This window comes from Cervus elaphus, chromosome 14 (assembly GCF_910594005.1).
Source record: "Cervus elaphus chromosome 14, mCerEla1.1, whole genome shotgun sequence".
In the NCBI taxonomy this organism is placed as follows: domain Eukaryota; kingdom Metazoa; phylum Chordata; class Mammalia; order Artiodactyla; family Cervidae; genus Cervus; species Cervus elaphus.
In genome coordinates, this window is record NC_057828.1 from 72,621,711 (window position 1) to 72,640,326 (window position 18,616).

Sequence of the window (18,616 nt, forward strand, 5' to 3'; positions counted from 1 at the left end):
TCTCAGGAGTCTTCTCCAACACCACCCTTCAAAAGCATCAATTCTTCAGTGCTCAGCCTTCTTTCTGGTCCAGTTCTCACATCCATACATGATTACTGGAAAAACCATAGCTTTGACTATACAGACCTTTGTTGGCAAAATAATGTCTCTGCTTTTTATTACACTGTCTAGGTTTGTCATAGCTTTTCTTTAGCATTTTATTTATTCCAAGTTAAAGTTTCATTTCCTCTGCTAGTAAAACGTTTTAAGCTATCTTCCCTCATATTCAATTCGGGTACATTGATTAAGAAAAAAATAATGTTGGCCTAAACAAAATGAAATTTCTATTTACTTGTTCAGTCGCTGGGTTGCGTCTGACTCTTTGCGACCCCATGGACCGTAGCATGCCAGGCTTCCCTGTCCTTCACTCTCGGAGTTTGCTCAAACTCAAGTTCATTGAGTCAATGATGCTATTCAACTATCTCATCCTCTCCTGCCCACTTCTTTTGCCTTCAGTCTTTGCCAGCACCAGGGTCTTTTCCAGTGAGTCAGCTTCTCAAATTTGGCAGCCAAAGTATTGGAGCTTTAGCTTCAGCATCCGCCCTTTCAGTGAATAGTTAGGGTTGATTTCCTATAGGATTGACTGGTTTGATCTCCTTGCAGTCCAAGGGACAATCTACTATCTTCGTCTACTACAGTGCAGTTAAGTACCATTAAAATATTTAAAGAAAGGGAATTCTCTAGCAATCTAGTGGTTAGGACTCTGTGCTTTTAGTGCCAAGGGCCTGGGTTCGATCCCTGTTTGGGGAACTAGGATCCTATAAGCCATGCAATGAAACCCAGAAGAAGAAAAAAATTCTTAACGTTTTAAAAGTATATAAAGAAAATTATGAAGTACTTTCCAACAATACTCATTGTCTTCATTGTTGATAGCAATAGTATATTGGTTATTTAGAAATTAAAGTACTCTTGTAGTCCAACTTAAACTGGGAGATCTTGTGATGTGACTTTCTTGCTCAAACCAACCAAGGTAGCAGGTAATTTGCAACTAGAGGCTATCAATCTCTTTTCACACTAAAGTATAGTTCAGAGAAGAACAAACCAGCCATATTAGATCCTCAGTGTAGGGTCCCAGAGATACCAGTTTAAATTCTAAAGACTCACTTGCATGGATCCTTGGGTAGGTCACTTGATCTTTCTCTGTTGGTCTATGCCAGGAGTGTATGAAGAATAAGGAGACTCTGTCACTTGGTGTACAGAGTATATACAGTGCTATCCTCCAGAACTTTCTGTGATGACAGAAGTGTGCCAAGTCTGCCCTAAACAATACAGTCCCTAGCCACATAGAGCTGCTGAGTATCTAAAATAAGCCTAGAGTAACCAAATCATGTATTACTTTTAATCCAGTTAAATAGCCTCTTGTGGCCACTGCCTTTAGAATTGGACAGCGCAAGAGCAGTAAGGGAAGAAATGACCGACTCAGTGGACGTGAGTTTGAGCAAGCTCCGGGAGATAGTGAAGGACAGGGAAGCCTGGGGTGCTGCAGGCCGTGGGGTCGCAGAGTTGGACACAACTTGAGTGACTGAAAAACAACGAGGTTTCTGGATACAGCGTCTACGCTGGGATTCTTCGATGAACCAAAGCTTTTTCAAAGTGGAAGAGTATGGGCGAGGAGCAAGGCATTGGGGTCTGTGTGTCTGCTTTGCTTCTGATAACACAGCACTGTGTTGCTCAGCCACCCAGCCCTGTTTTGTATAATGTGCCCTTGAATTTAGCCTTTACCAGTCACCAACATTAAAAGTATGATGGGAGCACTGAGAAGTCCAAAAGTCTGGTGAATTGGCTTAGATTTCCGACCACCAGCACTCCAGCAGGTTATGGTCTTCCTTTCCATTTTCTCTGCAAGAACACAAAGACCTGGGCTGTGTGTGTGTTTTATTGGCTTAACTAGCTTTAGTCCACTGTCCTGTGGATATCCACTGTATCTCCCAATCTACTCATTCTGTGAGCAAATTGCTATTTAGTTGTCACTGAAATTTAAACAAAGTCGTGGCTTTTTTTTCTTAACATACCAAGATGTGGAGTCATTGATTTTCACATTACAATTGAGAATGCTGAATGTGAATTTATTTTTTTCCCAATCTATACTCGCAAAACATTTTTTCAGTCCGTATCTTTTCCCTTATCCTGTTTACTCGCTCATCTCTCCTAGTTCTCTCCTACACAGTCATGTTTGTTGTGCAATAATTGTCCTCTTTGCTTATTTTTTAGGTCCAGCCTTGGTGAAATGTTTTTGGGGATTGTTTTCTTTACAGATCATGACTATGAGTCTAGCTTTTGTCTACTGATACTTAGCTGGCAGGCTGAGACTAAAAATATTTTTATTGTTGTTTCCAGATAATATTTTTAGTAAAATTATAAAGATGAGATAATATAAAATGAAACAATGAGGAAGATGAACATCTACCCAGTGCCTCAGTCAGATTATAAGCAGAGAAGAAACACTTTCTACCTTTTAGTTTTCTTTGGAGAGTTCGTTTGTGGATTTTTGTGAAGCTTATTTGCAGCTTCCCTGGTGGCTCAGTGGTAGAGTCTGCCTGCCAATGCAGGAGATGCGGGTTCCATCCCTGGGTGAGGAAGATCCCCTGGAGAAAGGCATGGCAACCCACTCCAGTATTCTTGCCTGGAGAATCCTATGGCTGGAGGAGCCTGGCAGGCTACAGCCCATGAAGTTGCAGAAAGTCCAGTGTAACTTAGAGACTGAACAACAATTTGCAGATTATTTGTATTTTAAAGAAAAATATTTAGAAGACTGTGACAAGTAAAATAGAACTGAGTTAGACTGAGGAGTTATGAGAAGGTATCTGTTTAATTTTCCTGTTTCCCAAGATCATGGAAGGTGAAAGTCAGCTGGGCTGCCTCCATTTCCACCACTCTCACCCCTTCCCTCACCACTGGAAGCAGCAAGGCCCATGATGCCTTCTGTTCATGTGTCATCTCATCCCGAAGAGATGAGTGAAGTGATGGTGAATTGTTAACACTTGTGTTCCCCATCCTTGCGTTCCCTTCCCCACTCCCACCCCCAGCAAAAGCAGCAGGTCCTATGATCAGGAGGGTTAGTTCTGAAATCCCCCCAGCCCCCTCCCCCACTTGACCAGAGAAGTAGATGAAAACCCTACAGTAGACGCACTCGTTGGAGAGGGGGATTTTGCTGGGTGATCCTGACAATGCCAGGCCCTGAACCAGGGTGAGAAATGCAAAAGGAATCTGACAGAGAACGCTCAAGCAACTTGTAGTCTCATTTGACAGAAAAGACCTATTTTTAGAGAATGTGGAGAGAGCACTATAAAAGCGGTAGAGAGAGCCCAAAAGGTGCACTTCTGAAATTCTAGTAGCACTCTCCCATACATGTACCAGGGCAGGCTCTTAGGTAATTAGAAACTGGCCTTCATCTGGCATTTTCTCCTTTTCCAGCACTTGGAATGGAGTGTCCCTTCCTCAGGGAGCCTCTTTTTGAGGTCATCAGAGACATTGGGTACCTACTACTTGGAATTCTGCCAGAGGAACAAAAGAACCTTTAGAACAAAGATACACCCCCAAAGTGTGAAGTTAATATTTAGCCTTGAAGAGACAGGAGCTTATACTCAGAATTAAAAACTGTCTCGTGTTGCAGAAACTACTGCTGCTTCTGGCCAAGAGGATGGAGGACATGAACCCCTGAAGAGCATGTTTTTCAAGGTATCAGGGCATTAGGGAGAAATTATTGTAATCGCAGAATCACTTAAGCAAGATCAGCTCTATCCTACTTAGCATACAGTGTCCCCTGGGGATGCTCCCAAGCATATTAGCCCTGCCTTGAATTGTCTCTCAGGGAGTGAGTGCATCTGGAATCTCCTTGAGGGCCCTTCACACTGGAGAGGGCTCACGGTGTCTGTCCCAAGCGCCATCTCCCCGTGTCGTCTCTCCGCGCCAACAAGGTTAGCTGATGGAAAGCACTTTTTCTTTCATCCTGAGCTCCAAGGTAACTCAGCTGATGTCACAGGGCCCTACAGCTCAGTCAGCAACATTTGTCCATTTGTCTGGGCTGAAGTTCATGAACTCAGACTTCCCAATCTATGGGAAAGGCACAGCCAACAAGGACACAGACAGTTTTGGAAATGGGGTCTTTTATTTATTCACCAAATGTTGATTGAACACGTACAGGGCACCAGGAACTGGGAAGACAATCATGGACAACCTCCCTGGTTTCACGGCCATGCCACTCCTTGTTTCTGCACAGACCGTGGGAGGGGAGGCGGCGGGAAGCCCACTCTGGCCTTGATTATGTTGGATGCGCCTGTGCTTCCTCGGTGGTCAGTCATTTTCTCCAGTGTAGGGGGAGCGGAAGGTGTTCAGACAGGACCGTCCAGGTCAGAGTCGCTGCTGTTTCCTGTGTGGACTTTGGGAAAGCTCTCTCAGCCCGAGCATCTTCTCCTTGGCATCTAACCATCTTCCAAGTTCACTAAGCCTTTCCCATCCCAACTAAGCCTCTCACGGCAGTCTTAACCTCCTGCTTCAGTTCTGTGTGTTGGAGGAGATGGAAAGCTCCCCAAAACCTTGGTCATGGGGAAATAGCTTTAATCAAAATGCAGTCTCCCTGACTTCAACTACACCACTTTGAAAAACCCATCCGCCCCTCCAGACCCAGCAGAAACCCTGGCCTGATTCCTCCAGCCAGACATGGTGCTCTCTCTGCCTCCCTCTGACAAGGATCAAACCCAGTCTCGTGTATGTTCCGCTGCCTGACCCTTGGGGCGTCATGAACGTGAACAAATGGTGACTGAAGTTGCCATTGATGGTAACTGTTAATGGGAACAAACAGCTCTCTCTGCTGTCCATGTGCCACGTCAGCCCCCTGGCTATCCTGTGTCTATCGACTCTCGTAACATCTCTTTGAGCTGTGGCTTCTTCATCTGTGAAATGGGATTAACACTTATCAGTTGAAGAGTTATAAAGATTCAGTTCAGTTCAGTTCAGTCGCTCAGTCATGTCAGATTCCTCGCAGCCCCATGAACCACAGCACACCAAGCCTCCCTGTCCATCACCAACTCCCGGAGTCCACCCAAACCCATGTCCATTGAGTTGATGATGCCATCCAGCCATCTCATCCTCCGTCGTCCCCTTCTCCTCCTGCCCTCAATCTTTCCCAGCATCAGGGTCATTTCCAATGAGTCAGCTTTTCCCATCAGGTGGCCAAAGTATTGGGAGTTTCAGCTTCAACATCAGTCCTTCCAATGAACACCCAGGACTGATCTGCTTTAGGATGGACTGGTTGGATCTCCTTGCAGTCCAAGGGACTCTCAAGAGCCTTCTCCAACACCACAGTTCAAAAGCATCAATTCTTCGGCACTCAGCCTTCTTTATAGTCCAGTTCTCACATCCATACATGACCACTGGAAAAACCATAGCCTTGACTAGACAGACCTTTGTTGGCAAAGTAATGTCTCTGCTTTTTAATATGCTGTCTAGGTTGGTCATAACTTTCCTTCCAAGGAGTAAGCGTCTTTTAATTTCATGGCTGCAGTCACCATCTGCAGTGATTTTGGAGCCCAGAAAAATAAAGTCAGCCACTGTTTCCACTGTTTCCCCATCTATTTCCCATGAAGTGATGGGACCAGATACCATGATCTTAGTTTTCTGAATGTTGAGCTTTAAGCCACCTTTTTCACTCTCCTCTTTTACTTTCATCAAGAGGCTCTTTAGTTCTTCACTTTCTGCCATAAGGGTGGTGTCATCTGCATATCTGAGGTCTCATAACATCTCTCTGAGCTGTGGCTTCTTCATCTGTGAAATGGGATTAATACTTACCAGTTGAAGAGTTATGAAGATTAATGGTAATAAATAATACAGGAACAAAACCAGCTGCTGGAAGGCCCACCAAACATTGGTTGGCTTCAGCGTTTATGACGGAGTGGCCAGCGTTGCCTGGCGGCCCTGAGAATACCAGGGAAAGAAACGTCAGCCTTATTAAAAATAGGTTTCAAAACATTCTGCCTTAAAGAAAGATGATGAGGACTTAGAGGGACTAAAATTTCTCAGACTCAAGATGAATTTATGCTTTTCATGTGGGAGGACATGAAGACATTTACACCTGTCAGTCTTCTCTATCAACACAAACCTTAAGCCCCTGGGAGAGGGAAAAAATTGGAGATGTGTCTCTGGCTTCTCTGTCATTCTGACTTATTTAGCAAGTGCAAAATAAATGGGCTTATATCTAGAGTTAGTCCTTGCCATCCAACTATTGGGCATAAGCCCTATAGTTCACCAGATACTTCCCACCTGACCGATTACTTGACCCCGACTTCCCTGCTCACAAGGTTTTCGAGAGTTTATCATCACCCACAAACATGCAACATGAAGCTAGATTTATGGATAAAATAGCAGGAAGACATTTAGGTTGGATATAAAGAAGAACTTGATGAACTGTGAAAATAATTAAATACTAAAAGAAGAAAGCGTTTGGACTATCCTGTCCAGCCAACAGCCTCACTGGAGGCAGGGGGATGGACTGTCTGACGTTTTGGTCCCACACTATCAGCGGGATGTCTTGCAAGTGGCAGACTCCCCGGGGGCGCGAAGGTTCTGCGTGGGGGGCCTGGGGTGTGGCCCAACTCCCCACCAAGCACATGCCCTCCGGACAGAGGGCTCAGGCATGGCTGCAGATATAAATAACCCTCTCATCACTCTTTCTGTCCTTTGAGCAAATGCCTCTGGCCACCGTCCAGCATGGGATCAAGGGAACAGAACAGGAGAAGTGGGAGGAAGTTGGGGGAGAGGATGGGGACGGGGCAGGCTTGACAGAGGAGAGGAGAGGAGAGGGATGGTAAAGAGGCTCTGTTTTCTCTCACCTCATCAGTGTGTCTCTGTGTTCGTGTGAGATGTGTGTCCAGGCGGGAAGAGAAGAGGGGAGACTGTGCTTCACGGTGTCCCCTCCCTCCTGTTCCCATTACCATTGTCCTAGTTCACAGCCTCCTTGTATCTTCCTGGAACATCGTTCTCACTTCCTGTTTTGCCTGCTGCCAGGGTCTGCCTCTGCTGAGTCATCCTTACTTCCCCCTGCTGCTCGGTTCAGCCATCTGCTCCAAAATCTTTATCCCAACGGGGTTCCCTAGTAGCCCAGGTTCTTCAGGCTTTGTGGTCAGTCTCTAGGTCGTGTCCAACTCTTTGCAAACCCATAGACTGTAGCCCACCAGGCTCCTCTGTCTGTGGGATTCTCCAGGCAAGAATTCTGGAGTGGGTTGCCATTTCCTTCTCCAGGGGATCTTCTCCACCCCGGGATCGAACCCACATCTTTTTCTTGGCAGGCAGATTCTTTACCCCTGAGCCACCAGGGAAGCCCCTCAATATATCTGAAAAGACTCCAGGCCTCACCTCTTGCCACACTTCCATGTATATTCCAGCCTGTAATAAAATTCGCTTCCTGGGCCTCCCACGAGCTCGGTTTGCAGACTCTTACCATCATGACTTTGTTCATACTTTCCCACCACCTGAATACCCTTCTCCATCACTGACACCCCTGTCCGTCCCTGCATGTGCTGCCTCTCCAGCCAGGCACAGGTCTCCCCCATGCCCTGTATCGTGTTCAGTCTTGTGTGGAGCAGTTGGGCTTCCTGGCCCTCCAGGCTGGCACAAAGGTGGACAGAATGGGGCCAATGTGACCGTGACCTGCTGATGAGGACAAGCAGCTCCCTCCGAGGTCCCACCCCTCATGACTACCCTCCGGCCTCCAGCCCTGGCTTACACCCCTGCTTGAGGCAGTCCTGACTACGCCGCTGCTGACTCAGTGTTCACTCCAGAGACAAGGGGTGTAGGCAAGAGCAGTGTCAAGACAGGAGCACAACCCACTGGCATTGCAGGGGCCCGGTGGGGGCTTGGAGTGCAGCTCAGGCTCTGATCTGAGGCAAGGGGGACTCAACCAGAGCCTAGACTCACTAGAAAGAAAACAACAAAAAAAGGACCATTCATCTGTCTTTAGACACCTCCACTCTCCTCCAGCACCAGCCTTCTGTTGATCAGAGTTTGGAATAGGTTATTGCTCTGGGGGATTTGTGTTCCACTGTTGCCAGCCAACTTCTTCCACCTTCTTCCCTCCTTCCCTTTCTCTCCCTCTGCCTTTCTCATCGCAGCTCTGATTTGAGTACCCGTTGTATGCAAGGCACCGCAGCAGGGAGCATCCTGGCTCTAAGGAAGCTTTGGTCGGTGGTGGTCACGCGTGTCAGCTTGATCCTTGCCTGTGCACGGGGCCAAGGTGCTGAGGGGCCACGGCCCACCGAGGTGAGACCTGAGCAGTCCTCCGCACCGTCCTTCTCATAGACTGAGCTCGTGTGTAAAGAGCTGCCTGAGAGAAAGACCCTGGGGGCGCAGGGGGCAACGGAAGATGCCACGGAAGATACAGGCCAGGAGAGGAAGCGGAGGCGGCCGTGGATTCTCACCGCTCCGATCCAGCCTGACCCCAGAGCCAGCGGCAGGCAGATCTGTCTTGCCGAGTTCCTCGCTGGCGCTTTCACTCCTCTGCGGGTCACCTACTAGCTTTCTGCCAGCTCATGTTTTCCTGTGGCCTCCCGCCCCCCTCTGCTTTCACCTACAGCTTCTACCCCATGAGCTCTGGACCACAGACTCCCTTCGGATGGCTGGACCTGTGATAAGTAACCTTGGGAGTCATCCAAGACTGTGTTGTTTGTTTGTTTGTTTGTTTTTGCTATATGTACCAACAATAAAAAAAGAACAGCCCAGCTGAGTTCCTGCCCAAGGTTCCCTGAGCTGCCCTTACATTCTTCTAATACAGTGAAATATTCATCTTTGTGCTTTTCTTTTGGACAGTTACCAGTGTTCAGAGGGATCTGTAGTGCCCTGAGGAGAAGTGGAGGGTTAAAGCAATATGCCAAGACAAAACAAAACAACCCTATGTTCAGCTTTTTAACATCCGAAATGAGATACTGAGAATAAAAAGTGATAGCATTTTGGCTATAAAAATAGAAGGGAGAAAGAACAGTGAGATAACCACAGCTGCTGCTGTTGACCTTCTTATTGTTCCCTGAACCCCGAGGCATTTCACACCTCCCGGCCGTTGTCAGCACTTGGCATTCGGTGTGCGATGCTATTTTCCCCGTGGTCGGCTTAGCAAGCTCAGTCCACCTCTGAAGACTTATCCGGGTCGAAAGTCTTCCTTTCCAAGAAGCTGTCCCTGAACCTCCCACCGGGCTGGGTGCTACCCTAGCCTTCTTCTGGTCTACTCTCTGCTTGCTTATACATACCTCCCTGCTTACATAGCTGCCCTCTCTTCTGTCTAGACTGGGAAGAGCTAGCAGGAGTACTGGGAGTTTATCTTCGCGTGCCTGCCACTGAGAACTAATCACAAATTCAGACAAAACCAATGCTGGACATTTCTGGTCCTCAACTGAATAACTTAGCGGCTTAGGTGCCCCTAAGCGATACTGCAAAGGACCCAGCACTCTGGCAGCCTAAGAATTCTGCTGCCACCGTCACGGGGATGCCCTTCCTAGACGAGTGGCCTCACCTAGACCCTGCAGCCTCCGAGGAGCAGTCAGACCTGGGCTGGGCTCCTCTGTGACCAAGATGAAGCTTTATCGTCGCTGCCTCTGGTCTCCCGTGTCTCTGTCTGTTGTGTGGTTGTGGGTCCTAATTAGAAAGCTTTTAGAGGTTCCTGGAAGGACTGTTACTGTTCAGCAGCACAAAGGGTATTATGTCACAGTGGTAGAAGAGCGCGGCACGGAATAATAAGGGCACTTATTCCCAGAAGCACATTGATTTAAACCACAAAAGCTCCTTGGAACAGGGCTTGAGGATTGTAAAAATCCTGAGCAATCAACCGCCCCTGTGGGAGGGGAGCGTATGCCAAGCTACCACTGGAGAGTTCATTTGGTCACGGTTGGCGGGCCGGTTCTGTCCCTCAGGTGTTCTCAGTTGGGTGAAATTCCCCTGCTGGAAGGAGCCCGGCCTACTTGCGGGTTCCGGGGGGAGGCGGCCGTTAACTTCCACGCCCCTGGCATAAGAAGTGAAGACTTGGCCTGAGCACAGCTCAGTTCACTTCTTCTCCTCTGTAGGGTGAGGACAGGTCTCCAGGCAATGGAAACGTCATCACCACCTTGGCTTCTACAATCTGTACGGCAGAAAGGTCACCTGGGTCACACCTGGACCCGCCGTTGCTGCTTCTGGTCGGCAACTTTGGCAAAACAGCCAGACGCCCTGTGTCTATGAAAAACAAACTCACCTTAGCAAGCTGTTCACTCTGGAGTGGAAAACAATGCTTAAACATGGCTCTGACAGCAGGAAGGGAGAATCTACCAAAAAAAAAAAAAAACAACCAACCAGAATGATGGCTCCCGGAAGAGATAGGCCCCTGGGCTGGTGGCTCCAGGGTTTCCACTCAGGAAGGTCAGAGTGTCCCTGATGGTGTGGGCGTGGGAACCTGCTTGCTGTGTTTGCACAAGACTTTAACTGAACTGGGAAACCTCAGCTATTCCTGAGAAAGGAGGTGAACGTGTGCAGGCATGGGGTGCTGGTGGAGGTGAAGAGGGGGTGGGTGAAGCCCCCAACCCTGCTCTGGAAGTCAGCACTAGGCGTGGGTAAAGATGCATCCTGTATATACATGAAAGAAGTGTTTAAACATGGGAGCGGGCGTCTGGGAACTTAGCCTCCGGGGCCGGCTTTGCTCCTAACTGACCAGGGCAGACCATTTTCCAATTTAGCCCATGGTGCTCCAGGAGGTTCTGAAGACCAATCTAGGACAGATGTGATGTGTAGAAAAACCAAAAAATCCTTGTCAAAGCAACTTCAAGTAAAGACCTGCTCACCTGATTTACCTGGTCAGGGCACCTGCCCTTGATTTTAATGGCCTGGCAGAATCCAACCAGCTCAAATACCCAAAGGGAGTTATATACCTGGGAAATGTATGTGGGCAACAAAAGGCAGAGGTGAGAATAACCAAATCCGTTTGACTGAAAGTAACCTTCCTTGTTAAATCATAAATTTACCTAACCAACCACTGACATGATGTGATGTGACATGACACATGATATGGGATGGTAGGTGATAAAATATGATGGTTGGCTTCCAATTTCCTTCTTCTTTTTTTTAAAATAATACTTTCAATTCTTTAAAATTTTTTAAAATTAATTTTTTCTTATTTGACTGCCTTGGGTCTTAATTGTGGCCTGCAGATCTTTAGTTGCAGCACATGAACTCAGTTGCAGCATGTGGTTCCCTGACCAGGGGTTGAACCTGGGCCCCCTGCATTGGGAGTGCAGAGTCTTAGCCCCTGGACCACCAGGGTCCAGTGCTCCTTCTGACTAGAAAATTAGAAAAGCCACTTAATCAAACATGACTGAGAGATGAATAGAGAGGTATAGGATTATACATGGGAAAAGAACAGAGGTCAGAGTATGCCCCAGAGTGTCTGGCATCCCCAATCTGCCACTTACTCGTTGTGCAACTCAAGGCACATTACTGGAGATTCAGTTCAGTTCAGTTCAGTCGCTCAGTCGTGTCCGACTCTGCGACCCCATGAATCGCAGCATGCCAGGCCTCCCTATCCATCACAAACTCCCGGAGTTTACTCAAACTCATGCCCATCGAGTCAGTGATGCCATCCAGCCATCTCATCCTCTGTCGTCCCCTTCTCCTCCTGCCCCCAAGCTTTCCCAGCATCAGGGTCTTTTCCAATGAGTCAGCTCTTCGCATCAGGTGGCCAAAGTATTGGAGTTTCAGCTTCAGCATCAGTCCTTCCAATGAACACCCAGGACTGATCTCCTTTGGGATGGACTGGTTGGATCTCCTTGCAGCCCAAGGGACTCTCAAGAGTCTTCTCCAAAACTACAGTTCAAAAGCATCAATTTTTCGGTGCTCAGCTTTCTTCACAGTCCAACTCTCACATCCATACATGACCACTGGAAAAATTACTAGAGATTACTGGGTCTCAGTTCCTTCATTTGAAAATTGGAGAAAACACAACGACCTCACAGAGTTGCTGTGAAGTTTAAATGTCAACACAGAGAAAGTATGGAGCACTTAGTAGATACCCAGTATCGGCTTGATTGATTCTTGTTTGCAATATATCCTTCTTCTTGCATGTCCCCAGTTCTCTCAATCCTCCCCACTATCCATGTCCCTTGTCAAACAGGGCAGCAGGGTCCTTTTAAAAATTTAGTATGCCTGGGACTTCCCTGGCAGTCCAGTTGTTTAGACTCTGCCCTTCCAATGCAGGAGGCACAGGTTTGATCCTTGATCAGGGAACTAAGATTTCACACACTGTTTTGTAAGGTGTGACCAAAAAATGAAACAAAAGAATAAATAAATGAAATTCCATTTTTAAAAAAAACACCCAAAGGCACATCATAATTAAAAACAATTTAGGGTGCCTAACTCTGTTTGGAGAAAATCATATTGTTAGACACTTGTCCCAGCTCTTGGCAGAGTCCCAACAGAGGCCTGAGTCATCACTCCCAGCTTCTGGCTGCAATGATGGGACAAGTGGTACACGGCCACAGGGCCCCAACTGAGGGAGGGGTCAGGTAAAGTCAGTGGGGTTTGATGGAGACAAGCAAGGGTCAGTTGCCTGAATTAGGGTTGACTCCTCACGTTGCTTCCAAGGCTGAGATATGTGTGTGTGTGCGCACGTGCAGTCACTCAGTCATGTCTGACTCTTTGCAGCCCCATGAATTGTAGCCCTCCAGGCTCCACTCTCTGTGGAATTTTCCAGCAAGAATACTGAAGTGGGTTGCCATTTCCTCCTCCAGCAGATCTTCCCAACCCAGGGATCAAACCCATATCTCTTGCATCTCCTGCATGGGCAGTTGGATTCTTTACCGCTGTGCCACCTGGGAAGCCAATGCAATATGAGACACCAAAAAGAAAGCCAAGAACCATCCTTTAAAGAACACCTACAAGGGGTGGTAGGAAAAAAAAAACCAATGACTAAAGAAACAGTAGTTAGAGAAGAACCGGAGAACCGGAACAGTATACTATCATTATGAGCGAAAAAGAGAGCATCAAGAATATGAAGTGTGCAACAATCGTACTGACTACTTCACAGCAGCGATGAGCATCCTGTGTAAACCTGTAGTCTAATTTCCAAGGCTCTTCTTACAAAGCAACGGTATTAGGAGAAATAGGGATATTTAAAGAACCACATAGGACAAGGAAAAGGACCTTGAAGAATTCATATGTCCCTAAAATCCTGAAAACATAGACTGATAGAGAGGTCAAAGCCAGGCTACAGTTGCCAGAGCATACAGCACCAAAGCAAAGCATAGAGGAGGCAGACAACTGCAAGTTAGTCCTTCTGAGAAACTGGTAATATCAGTTCTGATCTGGGAAGCATGGCTCAACTGCCTTGCCTAGAACACTGGGTGAGAGGTTGGAGTCCTAGAAGTACCTGACTCACAACAAACAGTCCAGGGCAAAATTGGCATTTTAAGAATTTAAGGATGAGGTAATGAAGGCAAAGAGTCAAGACATGGCTGAAGCAACTGAGCGCATGCTGAAGGCGCCAGCGTACTTTACTGTCCCCGAGCATTTGATGAGGGGTGGAAGGAGAGCTCGAAGGACGAATGAAACGGGTTTTTGTTGCTTTTTGTGTTTTTCACTTTGACCTCTCAGTGGATTGAGTGGGTAGAACAGAAATGAGGAAGACGCAAGATAAGAAGAGGATAATTAAGGAGGCAAGAGTCTTAAGCCCACAACAGAAGAGGGAATCAAGATTGTAAGTGGGAAGTTTAACTCCTCAAAATGTGTATTTATTTTTCTAAAATGAAAAGGGAAGAGAAAGTATGAATAAAGAAACTGTCCAGGTAAAGAGAATGAAGTTAGGAAGCAATGATTGCTTCATTTTCTCAGGAAAGAAAGCCTCAAAATTATCTGAATGAAAAGAGTAAGAGGGCTTCCAAGCCCGAGATACCATGATTTTTAAATCTTTCTCTGTTTACTTCACTAATCCGTACAGACCAGCCTAGACTGGTCCTAGAGAGACCAGCTGACTCAGCCAAGGTCACACATTGAGCAATGGCCAGGCTGAGATGAATAGCTCTAGCTTTTGAACCATTATCACGAGCTGGCAGAGATCTTAAGCCTATCCCAGTAGAAATTTCAAGCCCACACATGCAGTGCTAAATGGGTCAACAGCATACCACATTAATTTTTAAAATATTCCTTTGAAAATTTTCACATCATATAGTTTTGCTGTTAATTCATTTTTAAAATGTTTCTTTGGCCTCTTCTGTAGGCAACACACAGTGCCCAATAAGTCATCTTGGAGAGTATTTATTTCCTTCTCTAATGACATTTCCTAAATGGAAATTAGGAGTGAGAGCCTCTGGGCAGGACGTTTCAACTTTCGCCTTCACTGGATGCCAGTCTATGTCAAATCTCTAGGCTGCCTGCCAAGCAGTCTTGTGATTGGACTGGAGAGTAGGAAATCATGTAAAAGTGAAGCAGGCGGAGGCCAGAGGCCAGAGTAGCTTGAGACAGCAAAGAACACAATAGTAAGATGAGCAGGACTAGGATCGGATTTCCCATGAACACATGGAGGTGGGGAAAGATGAGTGACCAGAGGGGAGCAGCACCGTGGAGTTAGAAGGACTGGGTGTGGGTTTGAAACAAAGGAGGCAGGAAACTTCTTAGGGTTCACCTGGTGACATTTGTCTTAGTCAGGGTTAAGTTATGGAAGCAGAACCACGATGAGTATTATGGAATAAGGAATCTAAGTCTGTGAGTTGGCGACAAAGCATCTCAGGGTGTGTGGTGGGGGTCACGGAGGAGTGGGGAAGGGCGGGGACACACTCGAGCCTGGCTGCACCTGTGTGTCCCCCTCACGAGCTGCAGCCACCAGTGGCCGTGGGAGTGCGGTGGCTACTGCTCCACAGCTGCCTCCCGCAGCTCATGCAACCTCACTTTTGGCCAACTCTCTCTAGAATCAAAGAGGCAAGGGGATGCTGGGAAATACAGTCCCCAGTGTAACCAAGGTGACCACTGAAGCTTCCGACTCTGATCTAGGAAAGATAGGAACATACTCAGCTCACAGATACACAGAGCCTCACATTTTTGAAGTTTCCAAAAAGCGTATGTTGGGACTTGCCTGGCCGTCCAGTGGTTAAGACTTTGCCTTCCAATGCAGGGGTTTGGGGGTTCAACCCGTGGTCAGGGAACTAAGATTCCATATGCCTCTCAGCCGAAAAAACAGAACATAAAACAGAGGCAGTATTGTAACAAATTCAAGAAAGACTTTAAAAATGGTCCATATCAAAAAAATCTTTTAAAAAAACAAACAAGGTAATGTAGACAAGGAAGCTGACAGAATACTTCTGTTCATCAAGACTCTGGGTTGCAAGTGACAGAAACTCTGAAACAAGCTATCTCAAGTGAAAAAGACATGTTGAGGCTTTGGAGAGGGGTGGAAAGCTTGGGCTAGCTCAAAGAATCGGAAGGAAAATGGCCAGGACGTTCAGAGGGAACTTGACCGCAGAAAGCACACGGGGCTCTCCTTCCTTGTTTCCGTGTCTGTCTCTCACAGCCTCACCTCTCAGCATGGCCGCCTCACCCTCTCAGCCTCCTCGTGTGGTAGCTAGCTCTGGTGTTGCAGTTATATAGCAACCTGACAGGAGAGGAGAGTTTCCCCACCAGCTTTGTTTGGAAAAATCCCTGGTTTTTTTGTTTGTTGGTTGGTTTGTTTTAGATTGGTTATTAAATGAATCTCCACACCAATTGCTGTGGCTAGTAGAGTAGGCTCTTGTTATGGTCACGCTGGGGTCACATGTCCACCCCCGGGGCCCCCGAGGAATGGGCCAGGGCACTCTGACCAGCATATGGAGGGGGACAGAAGCAGTTCCCCCAAGGAAGGTGGCTCTGCCCCCACGAGAGAGGAAGCAGGGGCTGGGCAGACTGGAGTAACCTTGGCGTCTCAGGGACTGAATGAAATGCTCTTCACATTTATGCTTCTCATCCCTACCCATTGTCTTTAATGTGAAGGCCACTGGGGCAAGTTTCTGCTTACTCTCCACTTGTACAAGGAGGGAAATATTAGCTTGTAAAATGTTATGAGCAGAATGATAACAATCAACTCAGAGACCTAGAGATTGAGCAGTTTGCTCAAGGCCACAGAATTACTGAAAAAGGAGAACTAGGACTCTCATCCTCTCCCAAGCAGTACATCAGGGGCCTGGTTTACAGAGCATGCTGTGGAGATTGGGGCTACTGTGAAACCATTTTCCAGACCCTAATCAGATTGTTTTCCTGGACCTGAAAGAACAGACTGCGTCCAAACTGATTACTCAGAGGTCAAAGGATAAAAGACATGACTTAGAATCTGACTTCAGAATGGAGGCTGGTGAAGATGAGTCATGGTGTGTGTGTGTAGACTGCAAGGTAAGAGGAATGTCACTGAAGTAACAGACATCTTTTCTAGGAGGAAAGGGACCTGAGATTAAGGTTTTGCTTGCCCTGAAAAAGGCAGGCAATTATTTATCAACTCTGTTAGTCACTCAGTCGTATCCGAATCTTTGCAACCCATGGACGATAGCCTGCCAGGCTCCTCTGTCCATCGAATTTTTCAGGCAAGAATACGGGAGTGGGTTGCCATTTCCTCCTCCAGGGAAACTTCCCAATGCAGAAATCAAACCCAAGTCTCTCGCATCTTCTTTACTGGCCAATGGATTCTTTACCGTGGTGACACCTGGGAAGCCCATTCATATCACATTCGCTGTATCTTATCTCCTCCTTACCAGGCATGATTAACAGTTCCCTTTTTTAATGGCTCTACAAAGTCACCTCAAGAATGTTTGTTGTTGTTATTTAATGGCTAAATCATGTCTGATTCTTTGCAACCCCATGGACTGTAGCCCACCAGGCTCCTCTACCCACGGGATTTCCCAGACAAGAATACTGGAGTGGGTTGCCATTCCCTTCTCCAGGGGATCTTCCTGACCCAAAGATCTCAGGTCTCCTGCATTGCTGGCAGATTCTTCACCATCTGAGTCACCAGGGAAGCCTTAATCAACTCTAAACAAAATTTAAAATGTGCGGATAATCTAAGACATCTTATTAGCTAACAGTGTAATTGATTTTTCCCTCTTCTGCTTGTCTTTTATACTTTGTCAGTGGCTTCCCCACTTGACTGTATATCAGAATCACCTGAGCAGCTTTAAAGTTAAAAAGCTTCCCAGACACCAGGTCCCACCCTCATTCGCCCCTGCTCCCTGCCACCCCCCACCTCTTCCCCCTGCAGGCCCCCCAGCTCAATTTTGAGCTCCATGGAAGATTCCAGTGAGCAGGAAAGAGGACAGCTCCTCCTGGGGCAAAGGGCTCCCTGTCCCTTTATCTTGCCAGATGCCCCACCAACTGTGGGAGCAAGGCAAGGTGGGCATCCAAGGATGCGTGCGTGTGTGCTAAGTCGCTTCAGTTGTGTCCGATTCTTTGTGACCCCATGGACTGTCATCCACCAGGCTCCTCTGTCCATGGGATTCTCCAGACAAGAATACTGGAGTGGGTTGCCACTTCACCAGGGGATCTTCCCAACCCAGGGATCAAACCGGCGTCTCCTGTGTCTTCTGCATTGGGAGGTGGGTTCTTTGCCTCAAGCGCCACTTGGGAAGCCGGCAGTCCAGGGATACAGCTGTTAAATGGTGTTTTTAAGGCCAGACAACTTGTTAATTCTGGAACCAGGTGGACTGGGACCTGGATTCTTCTGGTCCTGATCTAGTCAAACAGGGCACCGAGGGCTTGGTCTTGACCCCTAAGGAGGAGTAAAAGAGGCCTAACTAATAAGGATATACCTGCTTCTGTCAGTAATTGAGCAACTGGGTTGGCCAAAAAGCTCATTTGGGTTTTTCCATACTCAAATGAGCTTTTTGGCCAACCCCAATAGTATTCTTAGGTAATATACAGAAATTAGCACCTCTGACAGACAGAGCCCTTCCTAAAATATAATATTCATGGACTCTTTCCTTGCTGAATGAAGGTGCCATTTTTCCTGTTCTGACAGTTACTGCTGTGTGACCTTTGGAAAGCTGCTTGTTTCTTGGTTTCCTCGTTTATACACTGGAAATTTTGGATTTGATTCCTTTCTGCTCTTGTGCTCGATTGTTATATCCGAAGATCCCTTGAGCATGATGTGATTGCAAAGAGCTGAAAAGAGCCCTTTGATTTCTTAAAGTCCATTGGGCAAACTTTTTATGTTGCAATACGATACAAGAAAAAGCATAAAATATGGTGATCCCTGGAAAAGATGCGCTATGACTCAGGTAAACTGTGACTGTGACTCAAGTGAAAAATGAAAATGATAGACAGCGAAGGGAGTGGGAAGTATGCAGAACAGAAGGTGGGAGGCTGGAAACCCATGAAGGGAGTGAGGATGCCGCTGCAGAGTGCCTCAGAGGCTGGAGTTGACAAGACAGGGGTGGCAACAGCAATTGTGTCTGAGTCAATCCACTGTTGCCTGCGGATGAAAATTTGAACTCTAATCCCTTCTGCCTCAGCCCTTCTGGAAAGGCTTAAGTTCATTTCCCCTAGATTTTCCACTGCAAGCCTAGTAAGCGTAAAATAGGCATTAGTGTCCCGAAAGAATGAAACACGTATGTTGGTCCTTGCC

General features: G+C 47.1%; 1 non-coding gene across 1 annotated transcript; it reads right to left on the reverse strand.

The window, feature by feature from the left end:
* Positions 1-11,238: 11,238 nt before the first annotated feature.
* TRNAG-CCC lies at positions 11,239-11,311 on the reverse strand. Its single transcript has one exon. It is a non-coding gene; the product is annotated as a tRNA-Gly (tRNA).
* Positions 11,312-18,616: the final 7,305 nt, after the last annotated feature.